Below are 12,383 nucleotides of genomic sequence, written 5' to 3' on the forward strand. Positions count from 1 at the left end.
CATTATAACTAATGAGGTTCTATTTTACCCCCTAAACACTAAAGATGCTCACGTATTTCCTTATTTAATATTGCCCAGTTATCTAAATCTGCAGAGTTTCCAACTGTAAAACAAAGAACAAGAAACAACTTTGGAGCGTACATGGAGATTCTTAAATCTACCTTCCTCATGTCTGTGATCATGGTGACACATTCCTTAAAATTTCTGTGTTAAAAAGGTAAAAGCACAGTTCAAGTCCATCCCCTAAATGTGTTAACTCCTCTTTGAAAGTATTCATTTTTGAAGCTGGAAAGTGTGAGAAAGATGCAGGGTACTGGGCAGCTCAAAGGGGCTGGGTCTCGAAAATCCCCTACACCTTCAAATCCTGCCTGGCACCGTTAACAAGACCAACACCTTCCCTAGAGTGCTGTACAGAAGTTTTAAGGATATACAACCTGTGCCTGCACCTGGATCTTGCCTCAGCTCCCCAGCCCCAGCCTAGGAGGTGCTGGCCATGCTCCCCTCTCATGTTCCCAAAGTAAGGAGCAGCTCCCCCACCCCTTTCCTCTGGTCTCCCCTCCAGCTTGACCAAATCCTTCCTTCCTACCTAAATATTCACAAAGCACCAGCACAGACTTCAGAAGCTGGAAAGTCACATGACCATCATGCCTTTGCAACCCTTTTATATTTCTTACCAAAACCCACTCTGAAGTATATCTATTTATTTGATTGGTTTTGAATTAGTTTTGCTTTTTACAATATTTCTGTAACAATGACCAGATCAAACCTTATCATTGATCTGGCTCAGCCAGTCTTAAAGGATAGGATGTGAAACTGTCTTCTGTGTGAATTGAAGTAAGATTTTCCTAAATGTCTTATACTTTCAAAGTAATGTGAGTACTGGCAGCAATTAAGCTAAGCAGTTTGTCTCTCAGGTTTTCCTTTAAAACATTATGACCAAGAAATCTGCCAAACTACAATCTTAGAGTGAATAAATCCCATGGAGTCTCAAAGCTCATCCAAAGAGGGTTTCCCCATATACTCCAACTGAGCTCTGCCTTCTCAGGCAGCTAACGCTCCACTCAAACTAGGCTGCTCAGAAAACCAGATTCCCTTCTTCTTTTATGAACTAACCGTAAAAGGAACAAGCTGCAGCAGCAACAACAAAAAAGTATTTTCTTAGGCATCTAGTTGTCCCTCGATCTAATTTTCCATCCTCTTTTTTTTCTTACATTTTGCTCTACAGGAACACAAACCAAACATACTTAAAGACCAGCCATCAAGAAAAACAAGTCAGTCCCCAGCTCTCCCTATTTCTGATTCTCCAGACATCCATTTCTGGAGATTCCTTCTCTGCTAGAATACTATAATCTTCATCACTAAAAGAAACCTGCCCCTCTTCTCTGGCACATTCCAGGGTTGTGTTGGTGTTGATTTTTTTGTTGTTGTTTCTTTGTTGTAGAGCGACATTCAGGCAACTCCACTTCCGTTACTAAGATGCCTTGTACAAGAGAAAAGGAGTTTCTTCCTGCTCTTGACTTTCCTTCCCATTGAAGTGACTGCAAGCAGGTGTGCAGATTGGGAGAGGGGATGGGTTAGAAATGCTAGTACTGTGGACCCTGCAGAATCAAGGACTGGTCTTGATTTGTCACAGCATCCTACATTGGTTTATGTGTCAACAGGCATGCACACCGCCAAGTTCTGCTTCCTCACCCCTTCATCTTCTTACTCAGTGGGTGGCAGGCAGGAGAGTCGGATAAGATGAGATCCTTTTTTTATTTGGATCAACTCCAATAATATTAATTAAAAGCAAGCAAGGCACTGAAGGTTGGTTTTAGAAAGAAATTGTCAGAATGACCTTTTCCCCTGATTTCACTTCATTGAAGAAATAAAATCCCTAAGATTTTGAGCTCTCTAGATGATTCAACAGGCAGCCAGAGTTGAGAACCATTGGTCTACACCTACCAAATGAAATCATTCTATTTATTAAGGGGTTTTAAATATACTTGATGAAAGATCATTAAGTCAGTCCATATGCTTTGAGTGTATTCAAATAGGCTCTATCTGGAATTCACTCCCAATCCTGGAGCCAGTATGTCAGAGAAGCAGCATCTCTGGCAAGGCACTAGGCACTTACCTCCCTCCTTCCCATGAGTATGTTCGTACAAGTGAACTCTGCTGCGAGTGGACTCTGGGCCAAAAGGGAGGAAAGTTATCTCTGAAGATAAGCCAGATGGATATGGAGGAACACAGGGCATTTGCCTCCTACCCCAGAACCCCCTGAACCAGGGTACTGATTATTATGGGATGGTTATATATTATATAAACAAGGATGGTATTTTGTATATATGTTGTAGGTCTTTTACAAGGAAACTATTGGATGGAACCTCATAATTCTCTCCTTATGGGCTGCCTCATGGGTAGGGACTGAAATGCAAGAAGAGAAACTTCAGGATTTCACTCCATTTTCTATGGCACTCCAAGTATGTGTGTGTGTGTGTGTGTGTGTGTGTGTGTGTGTGCGCGTGCGTGTTCTCCCCTGAGCTTAATGGCAAAAGTCCAGCTAACTCTGAGATCTTTAGACCTCAGGGAAGATAGGTACCACTTATCTCTTAGGTAGAATGAGCCACACCTCCTCTCAGTGCTTCTCTGGTTTGAGCAGGTTTCCCAACTTCAGACTGGGTGTCCAGAACGCTCTGGACTGATGAGCCAAGGGCAATGCCAGTCATCCCCAGGCAGAGTCACCTCTACTGTGTACGTAGCAGACAGGAGACTGCAGGAATCTGGTCTCCTCACTCCTGAGCTCGGCCATCTCACCTGCTATCTTTTTATGGTTTAGATATATTAATGGTTTTCTCTCATTCACCCTCATAAATTTAGGAGGCTCAAATGTTTCAGATAACTCTAGATACAATAAGTGTGGCAGCAATTTATACGAAGTAAGTCACAGGGTAGTCTAGGAAATGGTCCCCCCAGAGCAGCCATGTAACACAGACACATGGGGAAATTTCTAATATCTTTATATAGTAGGTGCCTCTACACATATAATGCTAACACCAGGTTAACACCACCCTGGGACCTTTTAATCCTCAGAGGAAATAGAAACTATTGAAAATATACTCCTGAGAAGAAATCAATTTAATTTATAATGTCAATCCTAGACATCTCTGGCAAGGCACTAGGTACTTATCTATTTAGTATTTAGAAGCATAACCAAGGAGCCAACTATATTTGTTCATTTAAAAAAAAGCCAAAACTCCACTTTCATTAAAGTGTATTTTTAGTATGACCAAAAATATTTAAAAATTGACCACTGAACTGCCTGCTGGGTGACGTGAATGAAGTACATAGCCTCAGAGTCAGGCAGGCCTGAATTCAAATTTTACTCTAAAGCTCATTATCTTTGTGTAAATTACTTAAACGCTCCACGTCTTGGACCCCTCATCTGTAAGATGGAGATGCAAAAGCCAGCATTTCAGGGTTGTTACTTAAGATCATTTAGAGTGCTTGACACACAGTAAGTGCAAGTAGTAAGTGCTCAAGAAATACGAGTTCCTTACTTTCTTCCTCTAGTTTATTCTTTTATCCTCATTATCCTTTGGATTTTTTACCCAACAAATTTCTTAAACACCTCATAAATAACTTTTTGGTGTGCTAAGAGATCTTAATAAAAATAACAAAATAAGGAAACTAAGCTTTGGCCTATTATGAAATGTAGTATTAGAAAAATGACTTGAAATTAGGAATCTTAGTTGTATATTCCCACACATAATAATGACCACCCTCATCCATGGAGAGATATCACACTCAATGTTCATCCCTCTCTGTAAGGCCTGGGTGATCTTGCTGTTACCCTTGTCTTGGAGGTGTGGGTTCCCCACAGGAGAAGAGCAACAGCTCTGGACTCAGAAGGAAATTTCTGCTGTCCAGTTGCTGAGAAAGGCTTGGTCCAGATGGGAACTTTTCAAGTGCTGATGGCAAGTGTTGGCCATGCAAGCACTGGATGAGAGTAACTTCCCCCTCCATCATTGCTTCCTAGTGCCACTCCCCCCAAACCATGAGATGCTCACTCTTTCCACCTCCCTTGAGGAATGCCCCACTGATCGTTATCACGCGAGGGTTCACCAGGAGAGGGAGTACCTGGTTTCAATTTGGGGACAATTTGGTTGCTGGGCCTGAGCCATTGCATTACTGCCTCCCCTCCCATCCAATCCCCTCATCACCACCACACACACACACACACACACAGAGCAGGTAAGCACTTTGAGTTAGTGAAAGGTAAGATCCTAACAGAACAAGGGCAAGTAAGGAAAGGGCAGGCAAGCCAGGCTCACGGGAAGGGGCACCATCAATGGAAGTTTAAGTGAGGACCCTGGAAGTCATCCCAAATTGGGGACAGGTGGGGTGATAATCAGATGAACAAGATTTTTGTTTGAAATTTTATAGAACCATGAATTAACTGAAAGCAGCACCAGAATAACTGGCCAATAAGGTAGACAGTAAAAATCAGATAAATCGATCTATAATAATTAGATAAATTTTGAATAATATCTTCAGAAAGCATTATATCTTCAAGTTCATTGAAATGTTTAATACAAATATATCTCCCCCAAATCTAAATTGTCTGGGCAAAAACATTTTCATTTTGCCACCCTGTTTCTCATCTTATTTTCACAGCTTCTTGTCTCATATTTTGAATGCATTTATTCAGTCATCCTCTTTATATAAAATCAGAGCATTGCAATATTTTTTTTAACCAAAAAACACATTTATAGCCCTTTGGCTTATAATTGTATGTCTTTTATTTTTAGAATTCAAAATTAAACATGCAGTTACTAAGGCTTAGTTTTTGAGCAAATACGTCTTCCAACAAATCAGATACATTATCGAATGCAATATTGAATATTTTCCTTATTCAATCAGTTGGACTTACTTTTCCAGATAAAAATTATTTGAATTTACTCACACTTTCATGTCTGTCATTTAAATATACCTGGATTTTAAAAGCTTTTTAGATGTTTAAAAGTTTAAGAAATGCCATTTGAAAGAAGGCACTGCAGCTGATGAGAAGGACTGAGGAATGGAAAGAAGAGATCTGAAGGAAGACTAGGTAATTATTCTGAAGTATTATTCTAGAGAGGTTGGTAAACAAATAAGCATCAGCAAGAACATCACCATCATACAGATGGCTCTCCATCACCCAGGCCTGCTAGGGCCACTTTACCCTCCTAACTCATTTCTGGCACCCTAACAGGATTGTAACTTTCCTTCACAGGTTACCTTGGGTGCTTACAGAGTACAGGAAGTTTACCAGATGGCCTTTAAGTCCTTTCAGGCTCATAAAGCTCTGGTGCAGACCAGAGGTTGTTGGACCTCTCCCAATAGTCCTGCCCACATTCCCGAAGGTGCTGGCTGACTTGGAGCCACAATCAGCGATAGAAGAAATATATCTGATGCCATCAATGAAAAAAAAAATACTGTTCTTCTCACTTTACAGAAGAAGAAATTGAGGCTTAGAGAGCTCAAGAAACTTGCCAAGTCCACAGGGCTCATTAGTAGAAAAGCCAGGATTCTAAATTATCTCTGCCCAGCGACATCCATGCCTGTTCTACCCCAAATCAGCACCTTCCACCCAATGCAGAACCCAGCTCAGGTTCTCTTCTTATTGCTTCTTTGAACTATCTCTGTCCTTACCTGAGTGGCTCCAGAGCTTGATGTGATGGCACACTTATACTTTTTCCCATGTTCTTCATCTCTTCTCTGGGTGATTCTGGATGATAATGGCATTAGCTGGTGAAAGGCAAAGTGAGTTGAGGAAGATGAAGTAACTAGGCAGAGCTAAAACAGCTTTACCCCAACACCCTGGGGCTTTTCTATCCATTTCTGGAGGAAGTGAGATGCCTCCAGACATAGGCTGATGTATAAAGGAGCAGGCCAGCAAGCTCTGTGACTCACCATTTCCACAGGAACCACACCTGGGGCAACGTTCAATCCAGTGGTCAGTCACCCCAAAGGCCTCCTTCTCCAGGTAAAGATGTTATTGGGCCTGCATTAAATCCACCTACCACCACCATGAGATGGGCAAGTTCCTGACCGCAGGCCGTGGGGCAGAATTCCAAGATTCTGGAAGCTCCACTGACCTGAAGCCAATGCCTGGTGTCCTCAAAAGAAACCTCTAGAAATTTCTGATGTCCTGTTCAGGCCACACATAGGGAAGGTGGGGTTTAGAGGTGGGGGCCACAAAAGAGCAATGAGCCTACCCATGTGACCTTGGGAAACTCACATTCCCAGGGAGCACCTGCCCTCATACACACAATAGCCTCCCTCACAGACCACTGCAAGAACATTCAAAAGAGCAAGAACTCACCACTTGACAATGGAAGGAACGTTAGGAGCCCGCATGGAAAGCAGGGAGAATCCAGCCCCGCCAAGGGTGAGAGGATTGTTTGTACAGGGATCGGTCCCAGCAGCACCATCTGTTGGTGAGCTCACTCGGTTAAGGACATTTCACATGGGATATGTCAGACATTGTTTTAAAAAGGAGAAAAAAAGCTGTCCACAGACATTTCCCATGCAAGATTGGTCACATGAAGCAGCCACCAGGGACCCATAAGGATAGGAGCCCAAGACCCTCCAAGTTCAAGGGTTGTGGACACAGGAGCCCAGGACTTTGCTTGGGCAGGAATTGGGCTGGCCAGTGCAAGGGAAATCTTTGGGCTCAATAAAAGTTTCTAGATTATTTTCCCCTCATACCTTACATATCATCCCCCATACCCATTTAAAAATATATATAAATACATATCACAAAATACATACTGCATACGTAGTCTATATCTGAAGAGTTCATTCATTTGCGGGGTATGGAGTTGGGCCAGGACAGTGAATACTATAAGGTGCTCTGGCTGCAGCAGTGCTGACATGACCATGTTGCAAAGAGAACACCAGGAAATTGTTCTGAGAGATGCCCTCAGACAAACTATATCTCCACTAATGAAAGAAATACAGTCATCAAAAGATTAACAATTACCCTACCGTAGGTCAAAATATTCCACAAAGTGAACCTTCTTTGAGATCTTTTAATCCTGTAAGGAAGTTTTAGATACACGGCATATTTCCTCTTATTGTTATCCAAAAAAGAAATAAGCACTTAAACAGAAGAAGCTTAATTTTGCTAAATAATAACTCATTTATATTTTCATTAGAATAACTTTTAACATTGATATAACTTTAAACCTAACATGCTTAAGGCGTCTTCATCATCTCTTCCCACTCCGAGGCCACTGAAGTGATTGTTAGAAAACATGAGAGTAATTTCCTCTGTGTACAACGCTCAACAGCTCCCCAGAAAAAAAGGCTGAGCTCTTTCACATGCACATAGTCCCACCCAGCCTGTTTCACCTCTTCTTTTCACTGCAATTGAAATAAGTTCTGTTCTTTCCTCCTTGACCTTGAACACACTATCCCCTCTACCTAGAATTGCCTTTTTCTTTTATCTGTACTCTAAACGTTCTTCCTTCAAGATTCTGTTCAAATATTGCCTGTCTTCCTGATAATTTCTCATTCCCAATAATGTTAATTATTCCTCCTTTTGTGTCCCCAGTTTATAACCTAGCGTATGTACCTCGTGATGTTGTTAATGATTTATTTGCCTGTCTCTGCCATTACATTGCAATCTTAGCAAACAGGAGCTTGGTATTCGCTAATGGAAACCTCTAGAACCTAGCACAGACTATCACAAGTATTGTCTAAGCATCGTTGTGCTGTAAAATAGAAAAACAAAACACCTCTCAGGATTTTCATGAAGATTAATATCATATGAGTATGTCTAGCATGTGGTATGTATCCATTAAAAGTATTAATATTATATGTTTTTTAAATGAATACTTGAATCTCATTTTACCAAATTATACTCACATAGACACGTAAAAAGTTCACTTGTTTAAATTTGTGCAAAGCTGACCCAGTAAAAGAAGGCAGTTTTGAGGCACAGCCTTGGAACGAGTTCTAGAATGTTTGGGCCTCTATTCTGACTCTCTTGGCCTCTGTGGCTCAGCTTCCCAACTCTACAAATTAGCCATAAGCATTAGTCACCGGCCCACCCCACAAGGCAAGCAGGTCCAGGAGAGCCAGCTGATAACATTCCTGGAGTTCTATAAGTAGCACGGAGAACTTACTATGAGGCAAGGGCAGTGGCAGACACGAAAATAAATCAGAATTTTCCTGGCTCTCAAAGAGCCTATAATTTCACACAGGCGACAGAGATATACACAAGGGACAGTAACACAAGCTAGAATTTGATGACTGTTATAAGAGAGGTATAAGCAAAATACAGTCACAGCACAAGAGAGAGAGGAATTTTATCTTAGGGGCTGGGAGGTAGGGACTCAGGTGTATTTTGTGCCCATCCTAAGCCCTGTGTGATAATGGGTAATCTCATTTAGTCCTCATAATATCGTGGGGTAAAGGGTATTAGCCCATCTTAAAGATGAGTATGGTGACGTGGAGAGTATGAGTAACCTGCCTAAATCATACTGACAGTACACAAGGCTACAAACGTGGACCTTCCCAATTCTGATGCTAACACTGTGAATAACACCAGCCTGACTCCTGAGCCATATAGAAGCAGTGAGACAACAGTGGGGAGGATTGAGTGTTCCAGGTTGAAGGGACCACGTGGACAAAGACCCAGAGTTGAAGAGAGGGATGACGGCGGGGTGGGGGAGTGGAAGGAGGAAACCATGCCGGACAAAGGCTGGTAGACTAGGAAACTGGGCCCAGGTCGTGAAGAACTTTGAGTTTCAGTCTGAAGACAATTTTTTAAATAACGATAATGATACACTAATAATGATGCTACTCTGTGGTCATTTTAGTGCCTTTCTTAGGAACAACTTAAAGATACTTCAAAATCTATGATGTCAAATTCTTGCTGCCCATTTACCCCATTTTATGGATTGGAAAACGGACAACAAACATTTTAGTAACTTGTGCAAAGTCATGACACACGAAGCACCTCGAACACTTAGTCCCCAGCACTCTAAAATATTCTATACAAAACTTAGTAACATATGAACCATGCGCCTCAGTTTCCTCACCTTGAAAATGAGACAATGACATCTACGGGGTTATCTTGAAAAGCTTTTAAAACTTTACAAGAGAGCACAGAGTAGGATGTGCAGATAGGGAGATAAGCAAATATTTCCTATAATCCTGGAAATGTCATTAGGGTCCCTTGGAATAGGGTTCTAATGTTCAGAGAGATTTATCTGGAAGAGAAAAATCTGCAACTTAATGAGGTGCTCAGAAGAGGAAACCACCACCTTTGCACATCTGAACCACTAACAATGACTTTTGTTGCTGAATGTGCTACTTTGCTCCTACTAGTAAAATCTTGTCAAACAGGAAACAGGTTTTTAAGGCAACGGGGTCCCTGTGAGTTCAAACTTCTGTTTTCGAATGTTCTTACAAGATGCACAATTGGCACAGACTTACAGGAAATATTTAATTGGAATCGGAAGGCGCTGGCTCCGCGGGCCTTGTTTTATATTGTCTGCAAGCTCCTGCCGAAATGACTTTGGTGTATAAGCAACAGTCACTCATTTTTATACTTGTCAGTGGGAAGTGAAACCTATACAGACTCCAAGGGTAGCTTGGGGGCACAATACAGTCTCCACAGGGTTAGGAAAAGAAAAAGGAAGAAAGAGTGTCGTGTGAGAATTACTCTTAGAAAAGAGAAAGGCTGAGACTGAACTTCAAGTGACATATTTATGAGCTCAGTATCGCTTGCTTGTGCTGATAAGCGTTGGTCATTCAAGGAAGGAAAAGTCACCTTTGTGTATATAAAATATACAAGATTCATAGTCTGAAAAGACTGAACAGGAAAGCATTAGGTAAATAGAGGATATCCCTTAAAGTATGATGTGAAAATTAAATTACTTTAAGAAGGAAGAAGGGAAGTGTTTCTTTTCGAGTCACTTGTTGAGATAACTAATGACTCCTTCATTTGAAATCAAGGTTACCTGGCTTTCAGACTTTTGTGGCCCAATTCTGAGAAATGCAAGGAAAAGAAAGTCCTTTTCCTGAGAAAAGCCTTTCAGTCCCCCTTTTGTGTGTTCCCTGCCTGGCCTCAGAGTGAGAAGACCAGTTTTAGAGTCAACTGGACAGAGTTTAGTCTCTCAAATCTGCCTCTAACTGGTTCAATGAGATTGGGCAAATTACCTGATTCTCCAAGTCTCCATTTCTTCATTTGCAAACTATAGATAATAATAATAACACTTGTCTCTTTGGATTGTGTGAGGATTAGATAAGAAAGTGCACTATAGTTGCCTGCCACAGAGCCTGGCATTTTGCAAGTATTCCGTAAAGGTAAGCTCTTGTTATCGTTATACCATAGACCACTGGTTTTTCGATTGTCAACCTTGGGACATCCAGAGTTTTGCAATTATCCCAACTAAATGTCAAAAATTCTTCCAATGCTCTCAAAGAAATAGATTTAATTTTAAAATCCATGTACAAGTCCAGAGCACTTCAATAGGTGAGGATGGGTGTGGGATAGAAGATTTCCTGGAAATTCTAGCATGGTTGTTTCCCAACCCCAAACTACTTTGGTCCATGGAAATGATTTCCTTCCATCCCCCACCCCAAGCCTTAGTTTTAAGAGTATCCTTCTTTGGTTTTTCGAGTATTCAATGGCTTCTGGATTAGGCCTCCTAAAATAGATATAAGTCCTTCTGTCTCACTCCAGCTACCCCTAAGCCTTCCCCCGTGCCTTAGTCCCCACTTCCTCTAGGAACTTGCAGGATTCTGGTCTGATAACATATCTCCATTAGCACTCTGGCTTTGCATATCTCAGGACACACCCTCACCCTCAGTATATTCACCTCTATAATCCACTAACTGACCAGTCCCCATTCAGCACAATGTAGGTTCCTGCATGAAGATGGTTTGTGACAAATGTTCTTCCCTCAGGCTGGATTAGACAAGATATTCTCAAAAAGAAAAAAGGCAGGGAAAAACGTCCTTATCTTGGTAGAATTTTCTATCATACAGGATAACCTCCTGTGGGTTTGCATCCACCAAGTATATTCTTGGAAGTCCCCTTTCAGTGTCTCCTGCTTGTCACTGAGTTGACTGCATGGAGTGAAAGTTATTCAGAGAAGCCGATTTTTGAGTTCTGTTATAAATTACCTTTTCCCTCCTCAAGCCTCTCTATGATCTCTTCTACAGTAAAATACATTTTTAGTTTGATTTTAAGCCACTGCCTCATAATTCCTCTCACGAGATTCACTGGAAATGAAAACCTCAGAAGCATCCTAACAGTTCTCTTTACTTCATATCCCACAGTGTATTAGCAAACTCTAATTTGCCTTCATTTATTTTCATAACCCATCCATTGCTCATCCCCTCTCCTGTTAGTGCCCTGGTCCAGATCACTATCATCTCTTACCAGGTTAACTACAAAAATCTCCTAACTGGGCTCCATACTTCTATCCTGTCCCTCTTGATCTATTTCTACACAGCAGCCAGAGGGATCTTGGTAAAACCTAAGTCAGAGCATGCCACTTCTCTGCTCGAAACCTTCCAATGGCTCCTCATCTCATCCTGAGTAAAGATGAGTCCCTATATGGCCTACAAGGCCCTATACCACCCAGCCTCCTCATGCCTCTCTCATCTCATCTACTGTGCCACCTCCTTACTCAGTATTTCTGCAGCCACACTAATCTCCTTTTGGCTCCTCAGACATGTTAAGCATGGCCCCCACCTCAGGGCCTTTACACATTCCATCTACCTGGATAGTTCCTTTTCCAGATAGCCAGATGGCTCACTCCCTCCCCTCCTTTAGCTCTTTAAAAATCTTGCCTTTTAAACAAAGTCTTCCCTGACTGCTCTATTTTAAATTGCAACCCTTGCTCTCATATCCTATATATTCATTTCTTTCTTTATTTTTTACCATACCGTATGTCACCACTTACAAGGATAGATTTTTTTTCCCCTCTTAAATCCATCCCCCCTCCCCCCCCCACAACTTCCACCCCTGACCCATGGGTGTTGTCGTTTCCCCTTAAAAACTGGATCTCTAAAGGTGGGGTGTCTCCTCCCCGGGGCCTGGCACAGCACTCCCAGCGCACTCGGGGGGCCTGGCACACTGGGGCCTAGCGAACCTGGGACCAGGTGCAACCGGGGCCAGACGCACCCAGGATATGGTCCGTGGTTCCACCTGGGGCACGAACCCAGGACCTTTTGCGTGCAAAGAAGACATACTAACCACTACACTATGGAGCCACCTCCACGAGGATAGATTTGATTATTTATTTTGTTGATTTTACATCTTATCTCACTGGATCTTACTAGAATGTAAGTTCCAGGAGGGCAGGGGTTTTGTCTACTTTGGTCCCATATCTCCGGTG

Source organism: Pteropus vampyrus, unplaced genomic scaffold (assembly GCF_000151845.1).
Source record: "Pteropus vampyrus isolate Shadow unplaced genomic scaffold, Pvam_2.0 Scaffold55, whole genome shotgun sequence".
NCBI lineage: Eukaryota > Metazoa > Chordata > Mammalia > Chiroptera > Pteropodidae > Pteropus > Pteropus vampyrus.